We start from the raw sequence: 20,620 nt of genomic DNA, 5'->3' as shown, positions 1-20,620 counted from the left end.
CCTAGGTGACAACATACCCCCGCCATGACCACTCCAGACATGTTTGTTGGCCTTAGAAAGCAACACCCAGGGGAAGACAAGCCTGGGTGAACTCTATGTGACCCTGAAGCCTCTCGTTACCCCAGACAGAGGAAGAGCAGTTCCTCACAAGCCCTGCAGAAGGCCTGTGATTGGTGCACACAAAACCCTGCATGACCAGTACAAATACAAACCTTTTGCTGTTGTTGTTGTTGTTGTTGTTGTTTTAAAGATTTGTTTAATTCATATGAGTGTTTTATTTACCTGTATGTGGGGGTGCCATGTGAATGCAATGCCCACAGAGCCAAGAGGAGGACATAGGAGCCCCTGGAACTGCAGGTAGAAATGGCTGCTATCCAGCCATCCTGCCCTGGGGTGTTACAGGATAAGCCCCCCCCCCCAAAAGACTTCCTCTACGTGGTCTTGCCTAAGCCACTAACCCAAAGAGCTGGCAGGAACAGCACTGTAGCCATAGCAGCAACAAAGCCACCAGCCATAGTCTCAGAGACAGTGAGAAGACAGCTGAATAATCCTGGAAGAATGTGGCTGAGGGTCGAAGTGACAAAGAGAGGTGGCACTCTGAAAAAAAAAAAAAAAAAAAAAACTGGAGGTCTTGATCTGCAGAGAGTTCCCTGGAGCTGCCAAGGCTTAAGGACCAGGAAAACCGACATGTTAAGTGTGAGACCCCGACTTAGAGCATTTCTCCCTGGAAGGTAAAGCCCCTGGACGTTCCCCAAGCTTGTTTTCCCTGATCTTTAAAAATACAGCCAGAAAGAAGCTCTTTGTTCTCTATAGCCAGCAAAAGACCTTTTTGTTTCTATACTGTACAACCAGAGATGCCTGCCTTCCTGTGCCAAGGACATGGAGATAGACGCCTGAGAGGAGGCTGCAGCTCACTCCCCCCCTCACCAGAAAGGAGCTGTAGCGAACTCTCCACCCAACTCCTCCCAATTCCTCAGCTAGCTGTTAAAAGCCCCCTACTGTCACCGCTCGTGGTCGAACTCCCCTGCCCTGCACTGCAGAGGGACTTTGTCCTCAGCTAGCTGATAATAAAACCTTTTGCAGTTTGCATCAGGTGAGGTTTTCTCTCGGGACACTGGGGTGCTGGCCAGCTCATCCCGGGACTTGAGCTGAGGCCCAGCTTCGGGGCTCTTGCATAAGCATGAGGAACACTAGCGGCTTCAGAAGCTAAAGGTCTCGAACCTGGGTTGCACCGAGGGGCTGTAACAGCATCAGGGGTTGTCGTTGCAGATGTGACTCAGCATGGAGTCATGCGGATGAATTGATGAATGTAAAACTGGCAAAGGCTGGGACCCAGGGCAAGGAGTTTACAGCTGAGTACCAGTAGTTTTCAAACCCTGGAGCCGTAAACCCCGTAGACCCCCACACCTAGTCTACTCTTGGTGTAATCTGGGGCTGCCAGCACCACTCAGGATGTCTACCCAGACAGATGAAAGGGTCCCTGACCATCTAATCGGAAACACTACTTGCTCTGTCAGTCATCTTTGCACACGCCCCAGGGGCGGCAAAAGACGAACAGCATTCCTGTTTACCCAAGGGAGAAACGGAGAGAGCCAAGCTCATTGACACACAGAGTAATGGCTACGTGTGCCCAGAGCTGTATATGCCATCTCCGAAACAGGTCTCCAAGTGGTGTGTTGTCCGTTCTTACAGAGTGGCAGCTGAGTTCCCAGAGGCTTAAAGGCTTAGAAAAAAGCCACGGAGTAAGTAGAATGAAGATGTAAGTGGAACTCAGATCTTTAAAGCCTGAACAGAACACGGTTTAGATTTTAGCAAAAAAAAAAGAAAAAAAAGAAAGCAAAAAGAAAAGAAAGAAAGGAAGGAAGGAAAAGGAAAAAAGAAAAAGAAAAAGAAAAAGAAAAAGAAAAAGAAAAAGAAAGAGAAAAAGAAAAAAATTCCTTCCAGAGCCAGCCAACAGGCTTGTTTTCAGCATCTTTTTAGTGCAGGTGGGGGAGGGGACTCAAAGGTAAATACGGAAGTCATCACTACCCTGAACCACAGAATTTTGTAAGCTTCTGACTTTTCAGTAACAAAGGTTTTAATTACGCAATCACTCCCAGCTAGCTCCTCTTGTATATTACAGTAAATAACTAGCTCAGAATTTAAAAAAAAAAAAAACCTAATAATTTTAGCACACACATACAGAACCCAAAACCAAAATACCACAGGGGGAAAAAATAGATGAATTAGATTTCAACAAAATTAAAAACTTTGGTGCAAAGGACACAATAATGGTGATTTCAATGGTCAACCTCATTGGAATAGAGACCACATAAGGCATGAATTAGTGAGCTACATCACTGGGTGTCTCCAGAGGGGATTAACTGAGGAATGTAAGACCTACCTTGAATGCAGGCAACCCCCTCCTATGGTCTGAGTTCCTGGACAGACTACAAAATGGGAAGCAGAAAGCCAGCTGGGTACCACATGGGTAACTCTCCTCTCTTGCTTCCTTATCTGTCGGCATGTGAGCATAGCCTTGAACAACCACCTCTTCCAAGCCATGATTTTCCCCTTGATCCACAATCCAAACCAATCCCCCTTTCCCCTCATGCAGCTTCCTGTCAGCTACTTGGTTACATCAATGAGAAAGGTAGCTGATACAGACATCACACAATGTTGAAAAAGGTCACAGATAAAAGTTCTGAACAAAGTGGAACCGTCACGCACAGACTAAGATGAAATATTTGCTAACAGGGCACTCGCCTCTACATTTTAAAACTCCTATAGTCTCAACGTTGAAAAGGCTGCTGACTGCACATGCTTTTACGTGGGTACGTGCTCATTTCTCATGGCTCTGTACCTGATAGAGTGTGGGGATGTGTGGCAATTTTAAGTTTAGCATTTTGAGGATGTACTGAGCTCTTTCCCACAGTGCTCTTACTAATTGACATCCTGAGCAGCATCACAGGGTGGCTCCAATCTCTCCCCATCCCCGACTGCACTTCTATCTGTATTTTATCTGTGCACGTGCTTCAGATTGCATTTCTCTAATCTCGAGTAATGCTCATCTGATTTCCATGTGTTTATTTATCTACTACTTGTCTTAGAAGACATGCCTCCTTGGTTCCTTGCCCGTTTCTAATGGTTACTCCTCTGAGATTATAGCAGTCATTCATGCCTTCTGATAGAAGTTCTTTGTGACTTATGTGAGCACATAATTTCTTCTGTTTTGATTCTGACCACACACACATACCACATATATGCACAAATCACACATACATTTAGAGGTCCAGAGACCTGGACATGGTGTAAGAACTTACTATGCAGATTTCTTTCTTTATGGGCAGAAAGAGTGAGGAAAGGGAAGAAGCAAGACTCAGAATGATACCAAGGACAAACCTTGGGGGAAACCCAGTAAGATAAAAATAGCAAGCTTTCAAAAGATGCTCGTCGTTAACATTGTCATTGATTGATTATCATACTGCTTATAAAGCCTGGTACCTTAAGAGGGGAATTCTATAGGATAGATAACAGAGTAGCACCTTGACTAAAGACTGTAGGAGTCAAAAAAAAGAGACAGGATTTTGGCCAACTGAAGACTCGGCAAGTGTCAACAGCACAAGGCAGGTGCTAAGCATTGTCAGTCAGATAGTTCTTGTCCACATGAAAGGGGGTGGCAGGCCCAGTGACTCTGTCAGACCATATCTGACTTGTAGATTGGAGATGAGCACAAAACACCATAATCTGAAGAAATGTCCAGACTAGCTCTACACCTAGAATCCAAGTTAAATATGAACCACTTGACAGAACATGAGGCACCAATCCAAGGGAAGGCTTAAGGTGTCACGGTGGGAACTTGCTGTCTAAAGGTAGCCACCAGGCAGCTTTCTGCAGTGCCAGCTGTGTCTAGACATGAAGCACACAGATGCACGATTCTAAAAAAAGTAATCCCCGACTTTATAAGGAATGGTTTTTGATGGGCAAATCACACATCGATAAAGTTCTCTTTCATGAAAACAGTGGGGTAGGTTGACTGGGCAGACCTTAGGGTGTCACGCAAGTAAGGACTACAGCAGCCCTTATAAAAGACATCATTTCATGGGGTCTGGCTTACAGTTCAGAGGCTTAGTCTATTATCATCATATCAGGAAACATGGCCACATCCAGACAGACACGGTGCTGGAGGAGGATCTGAGAGTTCTACATCCTGATCCACAGGTAGCAGAAAAAGGACTGTCTTCCACACTTGCCCCATATGGGCATAGCTTGAGTATATACGTAAGACCTCAAAGTCTACCCTCACAGTGCCACACTTCCTCCTACAAGGCTACGCCTACTCCAAAAGGCCACACCTCCTAATAGTGCCACTCCCTATGGGCCAAGCGTTCAAAAGGGTGAGTCTATAGTGGGTAAACTTAGTCAAATCACCACACCATTCATTATGCAGACATGTGCTGGGAGAGGCTTCAACCCCAAGGCCTTTCTACCATCCTGGTGACCCACAGTTATGCTCAGAATTATAAACTTACTGCAGTTGCTGATGGATGGAACCTAAGCCTTCCCAGCTAAAGAAAGCTTTAACAGTCAAGCCCGTGGGCCAATTTTTGAAGTGTATTAAGGTTTAGAGTTTATTTTACATAAATATTATTTTATTTATGGAGCCTGTAATTAAATTTCCACCCTTTAGTGATATCACATGACTGGGGCACCTTAAATGTATTTTGGCTTTGGCTAGTCCATAATGATACAGGCGTACAGGAGGCAGGCCCAGCTGGGGATGGGTGGTATTAAAACTACCCAGATTTCTTTCTTTATAAAGCAGGGGGGGATATGCGTATATGTGGGGGGGGGGTGCGCAAATGCGTGTTGATGTGTGCATTATGTGTGATGTATATGTGTATCATGAGTCTGAGACCAATTTAGTTATATGGTGCATTCCAGGCTAACCTGAGCTACAAGGACATGTCTTAAAAACAAACAAGAAAACAAAAACAAACACAAATAAAAATCCACTTCAGTTTTCCCTAACTTAAAGCTATGAGTAGTTCATCTTTCTAAAGGTCTTGGAGACAGTTAACTCTGCCCTTGTCAAATACCCAGGTCTCTGCTGACGAGCTGGCCTGGAACGTGTTACTGAGCTACTACACACAGCAGAGCTGTTTAAGCTTGCAGACCATTTGGCAGGTGGTAAGTATTCAACAAATGCTGATGTTATTGTTTTTATTGCCAACCCATCACTAACACCATCTCAATGACTCTAGGTCCCTCCCGGGGTTGATATGGGGACATGCTTCCTAGCCAGTGAGTGGGGTACCGTTATACCCCATTCAGCTCACTACCCACTCAGCCAAGTGTCTTTCAAACCTTCATTTAAGATCATCTTAGGCACTTACGCTTTGAAATTAGGTCCCCAGGTCATCTCTCTGGACAGAAAGACAGCTAGGCTACCCTCTGGCTAAAGCAAGAAACATTCAAGATCAACAATAGCAGGAAGTTTTAAATAGATACATTGTTGTTTGTTTCTAAGAGGACTGGACCAAGATAAACACAGCAGCCAGCATCTCCGGGGAGGCCTGGCGAACGGGGAAACTGAAGAAAAATAAGGCCATCTGCAGGAAGAGCTGGCACCGGACCACAGCTACCAGGCCCTGCTGCAGAGCAGCGCTACCTCAGAACCCAACAAAGCTCTGCAGAACGCTTTGGCTGTTTCCTGGGAACAGCCGATACCCAGCCAAGTTCAAAATACCCTCTTCTTTTATGTGAAAAGGGAGGAGACACTGAACAGGTAGAATCTATTCTGAAAGGCACATGTCTTCTGGTTCTCTCCATGTTTTCTGGGTGGCGGTTTTGGGGACATGGCCCGGGATCAGGTGGCTATGAAGCTAGGCAGATGCTTCATCAATGATGCCAGGAAAAACACACTCACCTTTGACCTGGCAGGCCCACCACTTGCCCACCTGCCTACACTGCAGCTAAAGGACCCTCCGCCCCAGCACGTCCTTCTAGCAACCCATCATGCTTAGCAGGAAGCCCACACACATGCAGTTCCCTACTTGCTGGTGAGCCACAAAATGCATAACTTCAGAATTCAAGGGAATTCAGGGGACTTAACGCTCTGAGGAAAAATTCTATCTTGATATTTAAGAAGACAGTACCACAGCTGTAGTGGTTTTCCTGGGCACTCCCACCCTTTCCCGAACAGCACAAGGGAAAAAGCAACGCCCAGGCCCATGTGATCTGTTGAGCTGAGTGTAAATACCCCTGGAAACCAACCTTACAACAACGGGCCATTCATTCTGGCCTGTCTCCACTGTTGTTCAGTAAAGTCACAGAACTTTAGAGCCGAGAAGAGAAGTCCTGCCTAGTGGTGTCATTATTCACCGAAGGTCACCAGTAGGAAAAGTGGTCACACCAGGACTAACACACCAAACTGGAAAACACCGTTGTTCTGGCGGTGCGTGGAAGAGAAATGCCCCACGCGATAGTAAAGGAAAATGGGGAAGTACCACGTGGAGAGCATCTGCTTCGCTCTGAGCTGACGCCAAGGCTCAAATCCAAGCTCTGCCCTTTACCAGGCTGGCATCAGGAAAGGATCTCCATCCTCAGTTTTCTCATCCATAAAAGGGGCTAATAACATCACCCGTCCTGGAGCGTGTTTTCAGGATGAAGTGGACCCGTGAAGAGGGCTCCCATGGAACTCATCACCAACATTAACTAGAAATCAGGAATAGCAGTGAAAGACTGGGGATTTCTGTGACCCAAGGGGAAGGGGGTTGCTGATGAGCTAATGTCATCAGAAAGATGGATGGAGCCTTGATTTTTAACAAGACCTCCATGAGCCTGGCCAATAGGTGAGTCTATGGAGTGTTTTTCTTGATAGCTGATGGATGTGGGAGATGCCAGCTCTGGACAGATAGTACTGGGATATATAAGAAAGCAAGCCGAGCAAGCCATGAAGTGCAAGCCATAAGCAAGGCTCCTCCATGGCCTCTGTCTCTGGGTTCCTGCCCTGGTTCCCTTGATAACGGACTGCAAGCCGTGAGCCAGATAAACTCTTTCCTCACCTAGGTTGGTTTGGGTTGGGTTTTTATTTAATGAGAGCAGAAGAGAAGCCTAATTAGGCCAGGGGGGTGCCCATTACATAGCAGAGCATTATTTAACGTCATGGAGTTGATAGGCCTGCCAAAGGTCAGATTAACAGTGGTTAGAGAAGAAGAAACATCCAAGCAGGAATACATCATAAATATTAAACATGTACGACTCTACCTGCATCAAATGATCCTACACACACACACACACACACACACACACACACACACACATCACACGCCTCAGGAAGAAAGTGGAAGAAAATGCAAACAATATTGAGTAATTTTCTCGATAGTGGATTTATAACTGACCAGCTCCAACTTCTCTGCTATTTTGTTGTTGTTTCCAAAATTTTACATAGACAAGTGGAATAAACGTTCTGAAGTAGGTTCTGTCAAGGAGAAATCTGACGTCAGTCTGGTCTCCAATGGCTAAGGCCCTACTACAGAGGTGTAACAATGGGGAAGAGCGTGGCCCCCAGAAACAGGGCCTGAGGTATCCAGCCACTGGGAAGCATCTTGTGTGGGAGGAAGCAAGCGCTGGAGTCAGTTGGGAGGAGCTTCAAGCCACCAGATAGATACCTGTGAAAAAAGATGCTTAGAAGTAGCACATCGAGGCCGGGCGTGGTGGCGCACGCCTTTAGTGCCAGCACTTGGGAGGCAGAGGCAGGCGGATTGCTGAGTTCGAGGCCAGCCTGGTCTACAAAGTGAGTTCCAGAACAGCCAGGGCTACACAGAGAAACCGTATCTCGAAAAACCAAAAAAAAAAAAAAAGAAGAAGAAGAAGAAGAAGCAGAAGAAGGAGAAGGAGAAGGAGAAGCAGCAGCAGCAGGTAGGAAAGGACCTGCATGTTTCAGAGAGGAAAGGATCTCTGAAACATGCATTTCAAAACGGAAAGAAAGCTAGTGATGGTTTGAGCAGTTCCCAGTTTAAGCCAAGAAAGACAGAAAGAGAGGGAGGAGGAAGGGAGGGAGGGAGGGAGGGAGGGAGGGAGGGAGGGAGGGAGAGAGAGAGAGAGAGAGAGAGAGAGAGAGAGAGAGAGAGAGAGAGAGAGAGAGAGAGAGAGAGAGCAGGATCCTGGAGAAAACAAGTCAGCTGCCTCCTATCTCCTGCTGGCTTTGATGAAAAGAGAGGGTCTCAGAAAACTGAAAGGCTAAAGATGAAAAGGAACCGAGGGCCCCACAGAGGTCAGGGTCAGAGAAGCCCCATGGAGCCACCAGTGCTCTGCCTTCTGAGTCTGAGACTATTCTCTAACCCAAGCTAGGACTCACATTTCCTACTTTGGGCATCTAGCAGAGAGAAACAGAGTGGATAATTCTGGACTCACTGCCAGGACACAAGACAGAGTTGAGCCAGAGAAGCCCCACTCAGTCTCAGAAGATGGTGTCAACCTGGCATCGCTCTCTACAAATCTTCTTTCCTTGTCTTTAGTTCCCACCTCTCCATTTTGCCTTCCCAGCCTTCCTCTTGCTATGGCTGGGGTATGGTTTAATCTCTGGGGGTTCCTGGGAAGGCTTGTTCCCAGTGTGGTGACGTCAGAGGTGGTGGGACCTCTTAGAGGTGGGTGCTTACGGCAAGTAAACCAAGTCATTGTCTCTGCTTTTAGAAATACCGTAGTTCTTATTAGAAAATTGTTATTAACAGAGAAAGCCTGACTTTAGCCTGCTCTTTGGTTCTCGGTCTCATGCTTTCTTCCATGAGCATTCGCACCTCGGTACCATCTGCCCTTGGCTGCGAGTACCCTGAGGTGGAGGGTCTCTGGGGCTGATGCTGCGCTGTTCGGACTTTCAAGCTTCTTAAACTGTGAGCTTCATAACCATCTCTTTATAAAGTGCCCAAGTGCCCAGCCTGGGATATTTTGCTATATCAGTGGCAAATAAAGAAGAGACAGGCCTTAAGCCATGAGCGGTCTCAGGATCCTCCAGTCTCCTGTAGAGAGCCCCACTCTCCACAGACCCAGCTGGTGATTGGCTGAACAATCGCTCTTCCTGCAGCACTTCGGCATCTTCCTGCAGCACCCTTCCCGCCTTTTCTTGAGCAGCATGGGGGCGGGCTCCCTCAGCATGTAAAGAGTAGGCAAGATCACTCACCCAGCTGACCCATCCTGTGCATCCGGAAAATGGGATTGAAAAGAGAGGCCTCTGTGTGGGGGCCTGTCAGAGACTAATGTGATGAAGAGCCTCCCCAACAGCAAGGCACGGTACGGCTGCTAAAATGAGGCTTTTATCCTCGTGCCAGGCAAAGTGCTGGGGCAGCCACCTGGCAACCATAGAGAAAGGCCAGGTGGGTGAAGGATGCTCAGCCCCGCCCCCAAGCTTGTCTTACTCTCCTGGGCTTATGCCAGCGGCTGCCTCAGGAGGACAGTCATGTCAGAGACATGGATCCTATTCATTTATACCACCGTTGGCTATTTGCTTAGCCCAAATGCACTCCTCCTGGTCTGTTCCCCATGTTTGTTCTTTAAAGTGTTTAGAGTCACTTTAGAATTTAGTAAAATGTTACTAAATTTAGTTACATTGCCAATATGACCGTGGCTCGTGCTTTACATGCGCACAGGGATACAGATGAAAATAGGCACACACATAAGATATATACAGATGATTCTCTGTTCATAATGGGGTCATGAACCGATTAACCCATTATGAGGTGACGGTGCATTTAATAACGACCAACCTAACCAGCATCAAATCTTAGCTCAGCACCCCTTCCGTGTACCAGAACACTCACATTAGCCTATACCTAGGAAAAGCCACAACACCCATTTATAATGCTAGTATCTCATGAAATTTATTGAAGACATAATAGGTTGTGAAAACGTAGGATTCTAAAAATATATATATATTTTTAGATATAAAAAGAAGACCACAGAGTACCCTTAATTATCCTCATGATCAACTGGCTGCCCCGAATACTATTAGATACCTATTAGTTAGTCCTTAATGCACTCGTGAATGCACACACACACACACACACACACACACACACACACACACCTGTAGGTGTATGTGTTCACATGTGATGGTCAGAGGGGTCGTTCCTCCTCAGACATCATCCCCGCGGTTCTTACCTACAGAGTCTCTTACTGGGATCTGGGGCTCACTGGTTACATGAGGGTAAGGAGCCTCAAGGATCCCCACATTTCTGTCTCCCCAGCACTGGAAGTACAGGCCTCCCCCACCACGTCCAGCACAGAGGTGAGGATTGAACTTGGGTCCTCGTGCTTGTGTGGCAGGCACTTTAATGACTGAGCCATCACGCGGCCTGGGAGACAATGTTGTTCCAGTGTCCATTTAATACCCCACCAGCTGTTTCAGGAGGAGCCCTCTCATCAGCAAAGGAAAAGAATGCCGACCCGTCTTTGCTTTGGGCTAAACTGAGGCCATTTTGTTTCTGTATAAGCAATGTTTGTCATAATTCTGGCCAGTAAGACATGAGAAGATTGTCCTTATAAGAGACCCATTTTTCTCCACTCTAGATACAATGATTGGATGAAGGATGTGATGTGTGGAGCTCATGCAGCCATGTTGTGGCTAGCAGGCACTAAGCTGAGGTTACCAGCCCACCGTCAAGGTTGGCAAGAAAATAAAGAAGCTTCGTGTTCTGTGATCCTGCAGAACTCTCCAAAACACTTCAGAATTCTCCAAAACACCCCACATAAGGACAAACCTCAATCTCTTGTTTAAACTGGTTTTATCCAGAGCTTCTCTTCCTTGAAACCAAAGGACAAAGGCTTTTTAAACCTTTTCCTCACTTCCTACCAACTGGGCTTGCAGGAAGATCCCATCGCTAGAGCTCATTGTGTGGGCTTGCATAGAATCTCAAGGTAATTTGGAGAAAAATGTAAAAGACTGGATATTCTAACAGCAAGAAATGTGAGGTGATGTTCCTTCATTCAAATGTTTAAAGATGATCTCACAGTAAAGTCCTTCGTATGCATCAACCCAGATGTTGGATGTGGGGGTGTCCTATGGATTTTGCACTGTTTTTACCCTCCTGGACAGCTCACTTCCCTGTCACAGTCAACAGGCTGTGGCTGGTGTATACTCCGATCAACAGCTCTCCTCATGAATAAACCCACAAGTGGCCTGAGGCCCTGGTAATTCTGTGAGCATTATCTACATCTGCTACCCTTTACGGGCATGTAATGGAATTATCACTTCAAAACCAAGTGTTTTCTTCCTACTATCGGCTATGTTCTTTTATTGTTTTTCTTTTTGAGCTACATAGGCCTATTTAAGTATTCAGATGTTACTCATAATGTTTATCATTTGATGACTGTATACACATACTTAATATATTTGACCACATATCTCCCTGACTTTAATTTTCTATTTTGCAGTCCTTGCCTGGACTTTTCCATCCCCTCTTCTGTTGTAGGAACCACCTCGCCAACTCCAAGGTACTCTCCTCACTCTGCTACATAGCCCTGGCTGACCTGTTGTGTTGAACTTGGGCCTTGCTTGCTTGCTTGTTTTTCTTTCTTTTGACCAGAAACCGCTTTGTGTCGTCAAATGGTGTCCTAGGAAAGAAGAAAGAAAACGAAGAAAACTCTTTTTTGTTTTGTTTTGTTTTTTTGTTTTGTTTTGATTTTCGAAACAGGGTTTCTCTGTGTACCCCTGGCTGTCCTGGAACTTACTCTGTAGCCCAGGCTAGCCTCGAACTCAGAAATTCGACTGCCTCTGCCTCCCGAGTGCTGGGATTAAAGGCGTGCGCCACCTCCTGCCGTTTCTGAACATTTCGGCATGCGTCTGCTACCTATTTTTCACAGTGATGCTGCCGAGAAAGCGATCAGAGAACCTCACTGGTGCCCCGACAGCAAACGCTCAGGGGTCTGGGTGGTCAGTTAGGGGTCTCTGCTGGCCTTGGCTGGGATTACTCACACCCTCACGTGACCACCAGTCTGATGTCAGCTGATTGACTGATAGATTTAGAGGTCTTGGCCAGGAAATCCCGGGTCATGACAGCTTTCCTTTGAGACTGTTTTCTCACGGCAATGGCGGGCTGGCAAAAGGACAGACAGAAGCATGCAGTGCCTGCTGAGGTCTCAACGTGGAATGGCCAAACATCCTTTTGACCGAATATTAAGCCACAATGGGTGAGGCTTGAAGGGTGAAGCCAGGAACGGGAGAGAAGTGGGACTGGCCACTCAAACACAGCACCATGTGGTACTGGTATCTATCTCTTCATCTTCAACTAGTCCTGTCTGCCTCCAGGACCAGGCATGCTTCCACCCGCCCCCCCCCCCAAGCACTTCCCATCCTGAGAGGCAGTGCTGCCCTTCTAAGCCCAACACAGAAGTGGCTGGACATTCTAGTCAGAGTAGGGACCAAGAACTTCTCAGCAAGCTGCCAAGAACCTCCCAGGTGAAACACCACAGCAGACCACAGAGGCCTGTGTTCGCATACTGTGGATGTCATCAGCAGGGAGTGACCACTGGGGAACATACTCCAGATATCTCTGAACTTAGTGGGTAAGAAACAGAAAAATAAAGGCCCGGACTGCACAGAGTAGCAGTCACCAGCAGTACAGCCCCCCGACCCCCGGAACTTTCAAGTTTGTGCATTGGTCAAGTTAACTTGCAGGTGGGCTGTCTGAAAATCAGAAGGAAAGATAGCAGCAGAAAAACTTGAAACTCAGCCCGGGGAAAGGGGCATTCCACCACGAAAGACGATCAAAGGCTGACAGAGAACTGTTATTCTGTCAAAACACCCCCACGACTGGGAAACAACTATGTATATTTCTTAGGGCAGGGCAGCCTCACCTGTGATTGAAAAATGATTCAGGTCCATTTCAAGCAATTGAGTAAATTTTCTCATGCTAGACATTAGAGTGATTTTACTCGTTTTAGCTCTTTAAAAAAGATTTTCAGTTTAATTCCGCATGGATTGATTCATGTGTGTGGCACCAGATTCATAAGCTACAAAATAATATAAAGTAAAAATCAATGTCCCAGCACCCCCCTCAGTCCCTCAGCCAGACTCCTCAGTGACACTCACCATTGCCAGGGCACAAGCGCATCCTATACATACATGGGACACAATATGCATGTATGGGTGTGTGTGCATACACAAACTTGCTAGTCCTTTTTTTGGTTTTTGGTTTTTCGAGACAGGGTTTCTCTGTATAGCCCTGGCTGTCCTGGAACTCACTTTGTAGACCAGGCTGGCCTCGAACTCAGAAATCCACCTGCCGCTGCCTCCCAAGTGCTGGGATTAAAGGCATGCGCCACCACGCCCAGCCTTGCTAGTCTTTTAAAGCTAGTAAATACTACTATGCTAAAAAAAAAATTTTCTTCACACCTCCCCAGATTCACACATTTTTGTAGTGCTGGCTGGCATCAACACCAAAGCTTCACAGGCTCTTGGCAAGCACTTAGCCACCGAACCAGCAAACCTCTCCTGTTTCCTGCCTCTGGATAGTCTATGCCGGCAGCTGCCGGGAACTTTTAAAAGGCTAAGTCATACTGTTTGTGGATAATCTATTATTCGATCAGTTCCTATAGGTGAGTGTCCAGTTAGCTCTTGGTATGTTGCTATTTCAGATAAGTTATAAGCACATTTGCAGGATAAATTCCCGAAAGCAGAATTGGTCAGACAGGATAACTGCATTTGTACCATTAACATCTTCAGCCCAAGGCACCTTCCAGAGACCTGGACCACAGTCAACTATTTATCATTATAATCCACAGGCTAAACTTAACCCATGTTTTTTGTTTTTTGTTTTTTAACGTTTCTAGGGAACTGTTTAAAGAAATAAAAGAAGACTGGCCTGGGATGTAGCTCAGTGGTAGATCACTGGCCTAGTGTATTCGAGGCTCTGGATACAGGGTATCCTCATTTCAGATTGGGTGACGGATAACAAGGGGAGGTTTGATGGCAGCCACACTAAGCCAAAGCATGTCCCCAGCAATGATGTGGGACACCCATCTCCCACTCCCCTTCTCAGCTTTGTCTAACTTAAGATACAAAGTGATGCTTCAGGCTTTGTCCAAGCTGAAGGGAATGAGGCATCCATGATGCTGATATGGAGGTACCATGATTTCTCTGGGTGAAAATACAGCCAGTTCTGGGACACAAATATAAACTGACACTTGAATTTCTCGCCTCACAGTCACAAGTGGAAAGAAAAGGCTAAAATCCCCAACTGTTAGAACTGGATAGAATTTTAAAGGTTATTTGGTCTGAGAGTTATAGGCAGATTTTTTTTAATCTACCGTTAAAATTTCAAAAAAAAAAAAAAAAAAAACCTTAAAGGATTACAACAATATCTCCACCTTTTTTTTTTGCCAACTAAAGTCATTAAAAAAATAAATAAAAGCAATCCAACCACCATCTACTTATTATTATTTAATAAAAGGATGAAACATCAAAAGCAGAGAGGACCTAATATTAGAAAACAGGGGAGTCTGTTGAATTGAACACATTTAGCACCATGCAATGCTAACCACATATTTGTTTCCTTTGATGATTTTTGCTTCAGACTGAGGAAAAAGTCGTCATGGAAGCCATGTTGGGAGCCAACCTCACCATTTTCTAAACAGCTCAAACTGTGTATCCAAATGATGGACCGTGGTTCAATTCTGATGGCCATGCCAAACCTGGAACCAGACCAGTTCCTCCTAGCCTTGGGACCTTTCCAGAGTGGTTACACTTCTCCCTGGGACCCTTGAGAGTGGTCACACTTCTCTGCATTCCCAGAACAAATGGCTAGGACTAGGCTCATCTCTCCCTCATGGTTACTGGGGCGTAATCTGATTCGTTTGCTTCTCATCCAAAACATGTGTTTTCATCGCTTGGGTGTCAGGAACAAAGCAAAAACAAAACAGAGGACCCAGGGGATGGCTTGGTGGGGAAACCTCTTGCTGCATGTGCATAAGGATCAGGGTTTGGTCCCCAGGACTCATGGAAAGCTCGGAACTGTCTTAGCTACATTTCTGTTGCTGTGATATAAAATACCCTGATGTAAGCTGAGTCTATTATAGCAGGGGAGGCACAGCACCAGGCAGAGAAAGCACTACATCAGGAGGAAAAAGCTGGCTTCTTCATCCCCACTCAGACAGCAGAACAAGGGAGCAGGAAGTGAGCCGAGACTATAAAACCTTACAGCCTGCCTCCTGGGACACACACATCATCCAGGCAAGGCTCTCCCTCCCCAAAGTTCCCTGGGCTCCCCAAACAGCATCTCTGACTAGGGACTAAGCATTCAGGTGCAGGAGCCTATATGGGGCATTCCTCATTAAAATTGCCACACACACCTAAGAATTCATCTTTGTCTCCCCTGAATTTCAGAGCCAAGAAATTCTCAGCAGCCTTGACTATGGAGCTGAAAGGAGATGACAGTCCCAAGCCTTAACTGTGGGCAGCACACTCCATGAGCTGGGTCCTGAAAGGCATAGGAAGGGTTCTGTACGTGAACATTCATTGCACTTTTAAGGCAACATGTTCATCTGCCTTGAGCTCCTAGCTCCATTGTCTGCACACATACACACACACACACACACACACACACATACACACACATACACACACACATACACACACATACACACACACACACATACACACACACATACACACACACACACACATGATGGACTGTAATCTGTGAGCCAAAAAAAACCCTCTTATTCCTTCAGGTGCTTCTGACAGGGACCTTTCCCAACAATACAGGAAGTAACTACTACACACCCAACAAGATGCTGATTTAGGTCCTGCAGACTCCATCTTCCTGAGGACACCGGCCTCCTTGTGGTGGGACAGAAATACTATCACCCTAATAGATCACAGAATCAGCTTCCTAGTCTAGAGTTGGTATTTCTAAGGCATTGACATTAAAAAGATAAGCAGGCTATGGCATGACGTACCTGGTCCTTAGTCATGCACAGCGCACTGTCCCCTGTCACAGGCACATGCTGAGTGCCTTGTCTCAGTGTTTCATTCATTCACTGAGTAGTGAGTGGGTGCTCAGTCTCAGGTATTAGTGTTAAGAACCTGGAATGAGAAGGAACTAAACAGCTCACAGTCTAGACTTTACAGCTTAGTTAATATAATTCTCACTGATGCCCAGCAGGGAATGATTGGGAAAAGAGAAGCTTAACACATTGATCTACTACATAATTGAGAAGCTTCACAAACAACATAGGTATAGTCTCTATTGACAGTAAGTAGACCTAGCTGTAAGTTGCCTGCTTATAAACAAGTAAACCAAAGTAATTCTATTCGTTCAGATAACTATCAGAATCTCTACTCTTAATGGGCTGGCAATCAAAGTGAGGAGATGGAAAAGGTGACAAAGAGCTTCAACACCTACAAAAGATTTGCAGGTAAACGGAAAAGACACTGAGAGAATGGGGGTGGAGCAGGCAGTGAGGGTGGAGGAGGGGAAGCCTGCAGGACTAAGAGTCCTGAAGGGTGTGTACAATGGCAGGCAGGGTCAGATTGAGGGAACAGTATATACATTCCCAGCTGAAAACAGCACTTTAGGATGAGCACTGAGAGCATCCAGGCAGCAGGCACAGAGCAGCTTTGAAAAGGAAACAGACACCACGCCCCGAGGGGCTCTATGTGCACTGACAGTGGAGCTAGACTTTATCTGGCAGGCAATAGAAAGCTCCTTGCTGTGTTCTGAGCAGCATATGATTAGATCTGGAGGCTGAGAGTATTACCTTGACTGAAATAATATGTGCTTCAAGCATTACTGATTGGATCAGTGATGAAGTGAAGGCAGGCGTGGTCCAGGTAAGTAGTGATGGTGTGGATGCAGATATGTGTGGATGCAGAGATAGGTGGATGCAGTGATGCTGTGGATACAGTGATGGGGTAGATGCAGTGATTGGGTAGATGCAGTGATGGGTGGATGCAGGGATGGGTGGATGCAGTGATGGATGGATATAGTGATGGGGTAGATGCAGTGATGGGTGGATGCAGTGATGGATGGATACAGTGATGAGGTAGATGCAGTGATGGGTGGATGCAGTGATGGGGTAGATGCAGTGATGGGGTAGATGCAGTGATGGGTGGATGCAGGGATGGGTGCATGCAGTGATGGATGAATACAGTGATGGGGTAGATACAGTGATGGATGGACACAGTGATGGGGTAGATGCAGTGATGGGTGGATGCAGTGATGGGGTAGATGCAGTGATGGGTGGATGCAGGGATGGGTGCATGATGTGATGGATGAATACAGTGATGGGGTAGATACAGTGATGGATGGACACAGTGATGGGGTAGATGCAGTGATGGGTGTTTGCAGTGATGGGGTAGATGCAGTGATGGGTGTTTGCAGTGATGGGGTAGATGCAGTGATGGGGTAGATGCAATAATGGGGTAGATGCAGTGATGGGGTAGATGCAGTGATGGGGTAGATGCAGGGATGGGTGGATGCAGTGATGGATGGATACAGTGATGGGGTAGATACAGTGATGGATGGACACAGTGATGGGTGGATGCAGTGATGGGGTAGATACAGTGATGGGTAGATGCAGTGATGGGGTAGATGCAGTGATGGGTAGATGCAGTGATGGGTGGATGCAGTGATGGGTGCATGCAGTGATGGGGTAGATGCAGTGATGGGTAGATGCAGTGATGAGTGGATGCAGTGATGGGTGGATGCAGTGATGGGGTAGATGCAGTGATGGGTGGATGCAGTGAAGGGGTAGATGCAGTGATGGGTAGATGCAGTGATGGGTGGATGCAGTGATGGATGGATGCAGTGATGGATGGATGCAGTGATGGGTGGATGCAGTGATGGGTGGATGCAGTGATGGGGTGGATGCAGTGATGGGTAGATACAGTGATGGGTGGATGCAGTGATGGGTGTATGCAGTGATGGGTAGATGCAGTGATAGGTGGATGCATTGAGGGGTGGATGCAGTGATGGGGTGGATGCAGTGATGGGTAGATGCAGAAGGGCAGTAATCACCACTTGTTCTTGCCACTGAATCAAATCTTCAGTTTAATTGAAGAGAGAAAAACATATCTAAAAAGGATTCATATAATCTCCCTATCTGGTACATTCTTAAAACAGAAGCCTTAAAACAAAAGAATAGAACTATTTAACCTAGTAATTTTATTAACCAATTCTCCATTGAACAATCTAACTGAAACTAATTTTGTTCAAAGACATTTTAAGCTATGCCACTGAAGAAAGTCAAAAAAAAAAAAAAAAAAGGACAATGACCCAAACATCTACAAATAAGGGATGAGTGAAGCCAAATGTCGTCTATCAACACAACTAAATAGTATATAAATATCCAAATACCTACAGCCATCCCTGGAAATAAGAAACAAAGGCCTGATATGGGGTTAATACCCCTTATCTAAAATGCTTGGGACCAAAAGCAGTCTAGATTTCAGAGATTTGGGGGTTTGGGGTATCCACATACCCACAAAGAGATACATTGGAGATGGAACCCAAGCTTAAGTAGTGAGAACAGAAGGAAAAAGTAGTCAGGCAAGTTTAGAGTGGAGACTTTGAAAGATCAGCTCTGCATTTCACCTTGACAACCAGTTCTGTCTTGACAAGAAGCCAGGCACATCCAGGTTCTACCCGCACTTCTGTTCTGGCCCAAGGCCACAAATAGTAAAAATGTTTAGGTGCCTCGGCTCCTTTACTGGTCTCCAGCCTTCATCTTTCTTGTTCTTCCTCCTCCTCTTCTTCTTCCATTCTTTCTCTTCCCCTTCCCTTCTTCTTCCTGTTTGCTTTTGAAACCAGAACATTTGTTTTATGACTGATTGAAAGCCTCAAGACAGATTCTCTAGCAGCTGCTGTCTTTGATTTAGGATTCCTTCACAGAATCCATGCCAGAATTTGAGTTGGACAATTTTTGGGTGCCTTGTCTGACTTGTCTTGGTAGTGTTTTGTCTCTTAGCCTTCTCCTTTAATGCAAGAGCTCTGCTCACTTCCTTTCTCTTGAATTCCCACCACAAAATAAAGCTCTTTTCTGAAATCCACCCTTCCAGTCTTTGTGAAGTTTAGTCTTCCAGTTTACAAGATACATAGCCATAGAAGCTGAGATGGCTCTGGTGGCTGCTGATGTGGCAGAACCCCAGTCCCCAGAGTTAGTAAGCTCGCCGGAGATTGAGAAAGTCTCCATCATATTCATGGACACCTCCCTCTGTGTTTCCAAGTTCCATAAATACAAAGGTAACTATGTTTCCTAAACACAGCCTAAAAGTTGGTCTATGCTTTCAAGAAGTTTGAGATATGGGAGAATTTTAAAGATCTATTTATTTATTTTTATGCACATTGGTGTTTTGGCTGCAAGTATGACTATAAAAGGTGCCAGGCCCCCAAGAATTGGAGTTATAGAGAAATATGAGCTGCCATGTGGGTGCTGGAATTGAACCTAGGTCCTGTGGAAGAGCAGCCAGTGCTCTTAACCACTCTCCAGCCCTTGGGAGCATTTTATGTTTAGGATTTTTAGTTAGGGGTACTAAGTCTTTATACATGGTGACTACAACCATAAATATTTGCATATAGCAACATATTGTATGTCAATATATAATATATCGATCAACATATATCATATATGATATATGTAAAGACAATATATATGATATATGCATATGAGTGTACACACACACACTCACACATATATATTCAACGCTAGGTCGCAGGACAGTAAAGCCAGACATGGTCCCTGTCTTCCAACATTTCATAGTCCACTGAGAAAGCTGGATTCAAAAAAGCACAACAGTGCACACATGGGCTACTAGAGTAAATCTTGGCAAAGGTACCATTAGAAAGCTAGGCAGGAGATAAACAGCCCTAGAGGAAATGGAGGCTGGACCCCTCCCTAAAGGAATCTACCTCCAGCCCTGGGAAGACATACTATATTCTGATCTTCTCCAAAGATTAGAACACGGTACACTCTTGTCTCCTTGCTTAAAGAGTTAATCCAGCCAGGCCTATCCAGGAACCTACCCTCCCCACTCAGGAAGTGAGCCACCTAAAGCACTTTCTGAGGAGACGGGTGGGCTAGTTATCCCCCGAATAATATAATACACTTTTCCTTCTCCTGGTGCAGTTACTTATGGAGGCACCAAAACTCAGCTCTACTGGAGTTACCCTGAAACGAAGACCTTTTCCTCCTCCGTCCATCTCTTTTCCCAACGCCTTGGCATGGTCTCTTGGACACTGGACTTTCTCACCCTTCCTCTGAAATCCCTCTCCCCTTTCATTGTGCAACTGCGGTTCTGCTGTGGGTCAGTTTCAGATCTCCATTACTGAGCCAGCCTGCTTTCTTAGCAGTGCGTAGCTTTCCATCTTTCTCTTCTTTGACTCCTTCCTCCTACAGCTGCTGAGATGGAGATGTTCAGCCTGCTTGCTCCAGTGTCTTTCAAACTCTAATAAAATTGAGCTTCCCAGTGAGTCCACTGTTAAATTCTTTTATTAGCGAAACTAAAACCCCGAGTCTTCCCGGCAGTGCGCAGCATATAACGTAGGGACTCCCTGAACCTTCTAGTAATATCATAAGATCCTGAAGAGGATTCATTGAACTTAGAGCTAACAAATACCCACAAAATACACATGGATGATAAAATATG

General features: G+C 45.8%; 1 protein-coding gene across 3 annotated transcripts in view; it reads right to left on the bottom strand.

Annotated features, from left to right (window-relative positions):
* Tmcc3 (transmembrane and coiled-coil domain family 3) overlaps positions 1-20,620 on the bottom strand; it is a 269,948-nt gene that overhangs the window by 225,097 nt on the left and 24,231 nt on the right. Inside the window, exon 2 of one of the 3 annotated variants that reach the window (XM_021174097.3) lies at positions 11,506-11,589. The exons of the other annotated variants lie outside the window; for them this stretch is intronic. The gene's annotated coding sequence lies outside the window, so the exon portion shown is untranslated. The remainder of the gene's footprint in view (positions 1-11,505; positions 11,590-20,620) is intronic. 3 annotated transcript variants of the gene reach the window in all.

The sequence above is a fragment of the Mus caroli genome, unplaced genomic scaffold (assembly GCF_978045245.1).
Source record: "Mus caroli unplaced genomic scaffold, Mus_caroli_1 scaffold_9, whole genome shotgun sequence".
In the NCBI taxonomy this organism is placed as follows: Eukaryota; Metazoa; Chordata; class Mammalia; order Rodentia; family Muridae; genus Mus; species Mus caroli.
Note: the sequence above shows the minus strand (reverse complement) of the source record. Positions and strands in the feature narration are given on the sequence as shown.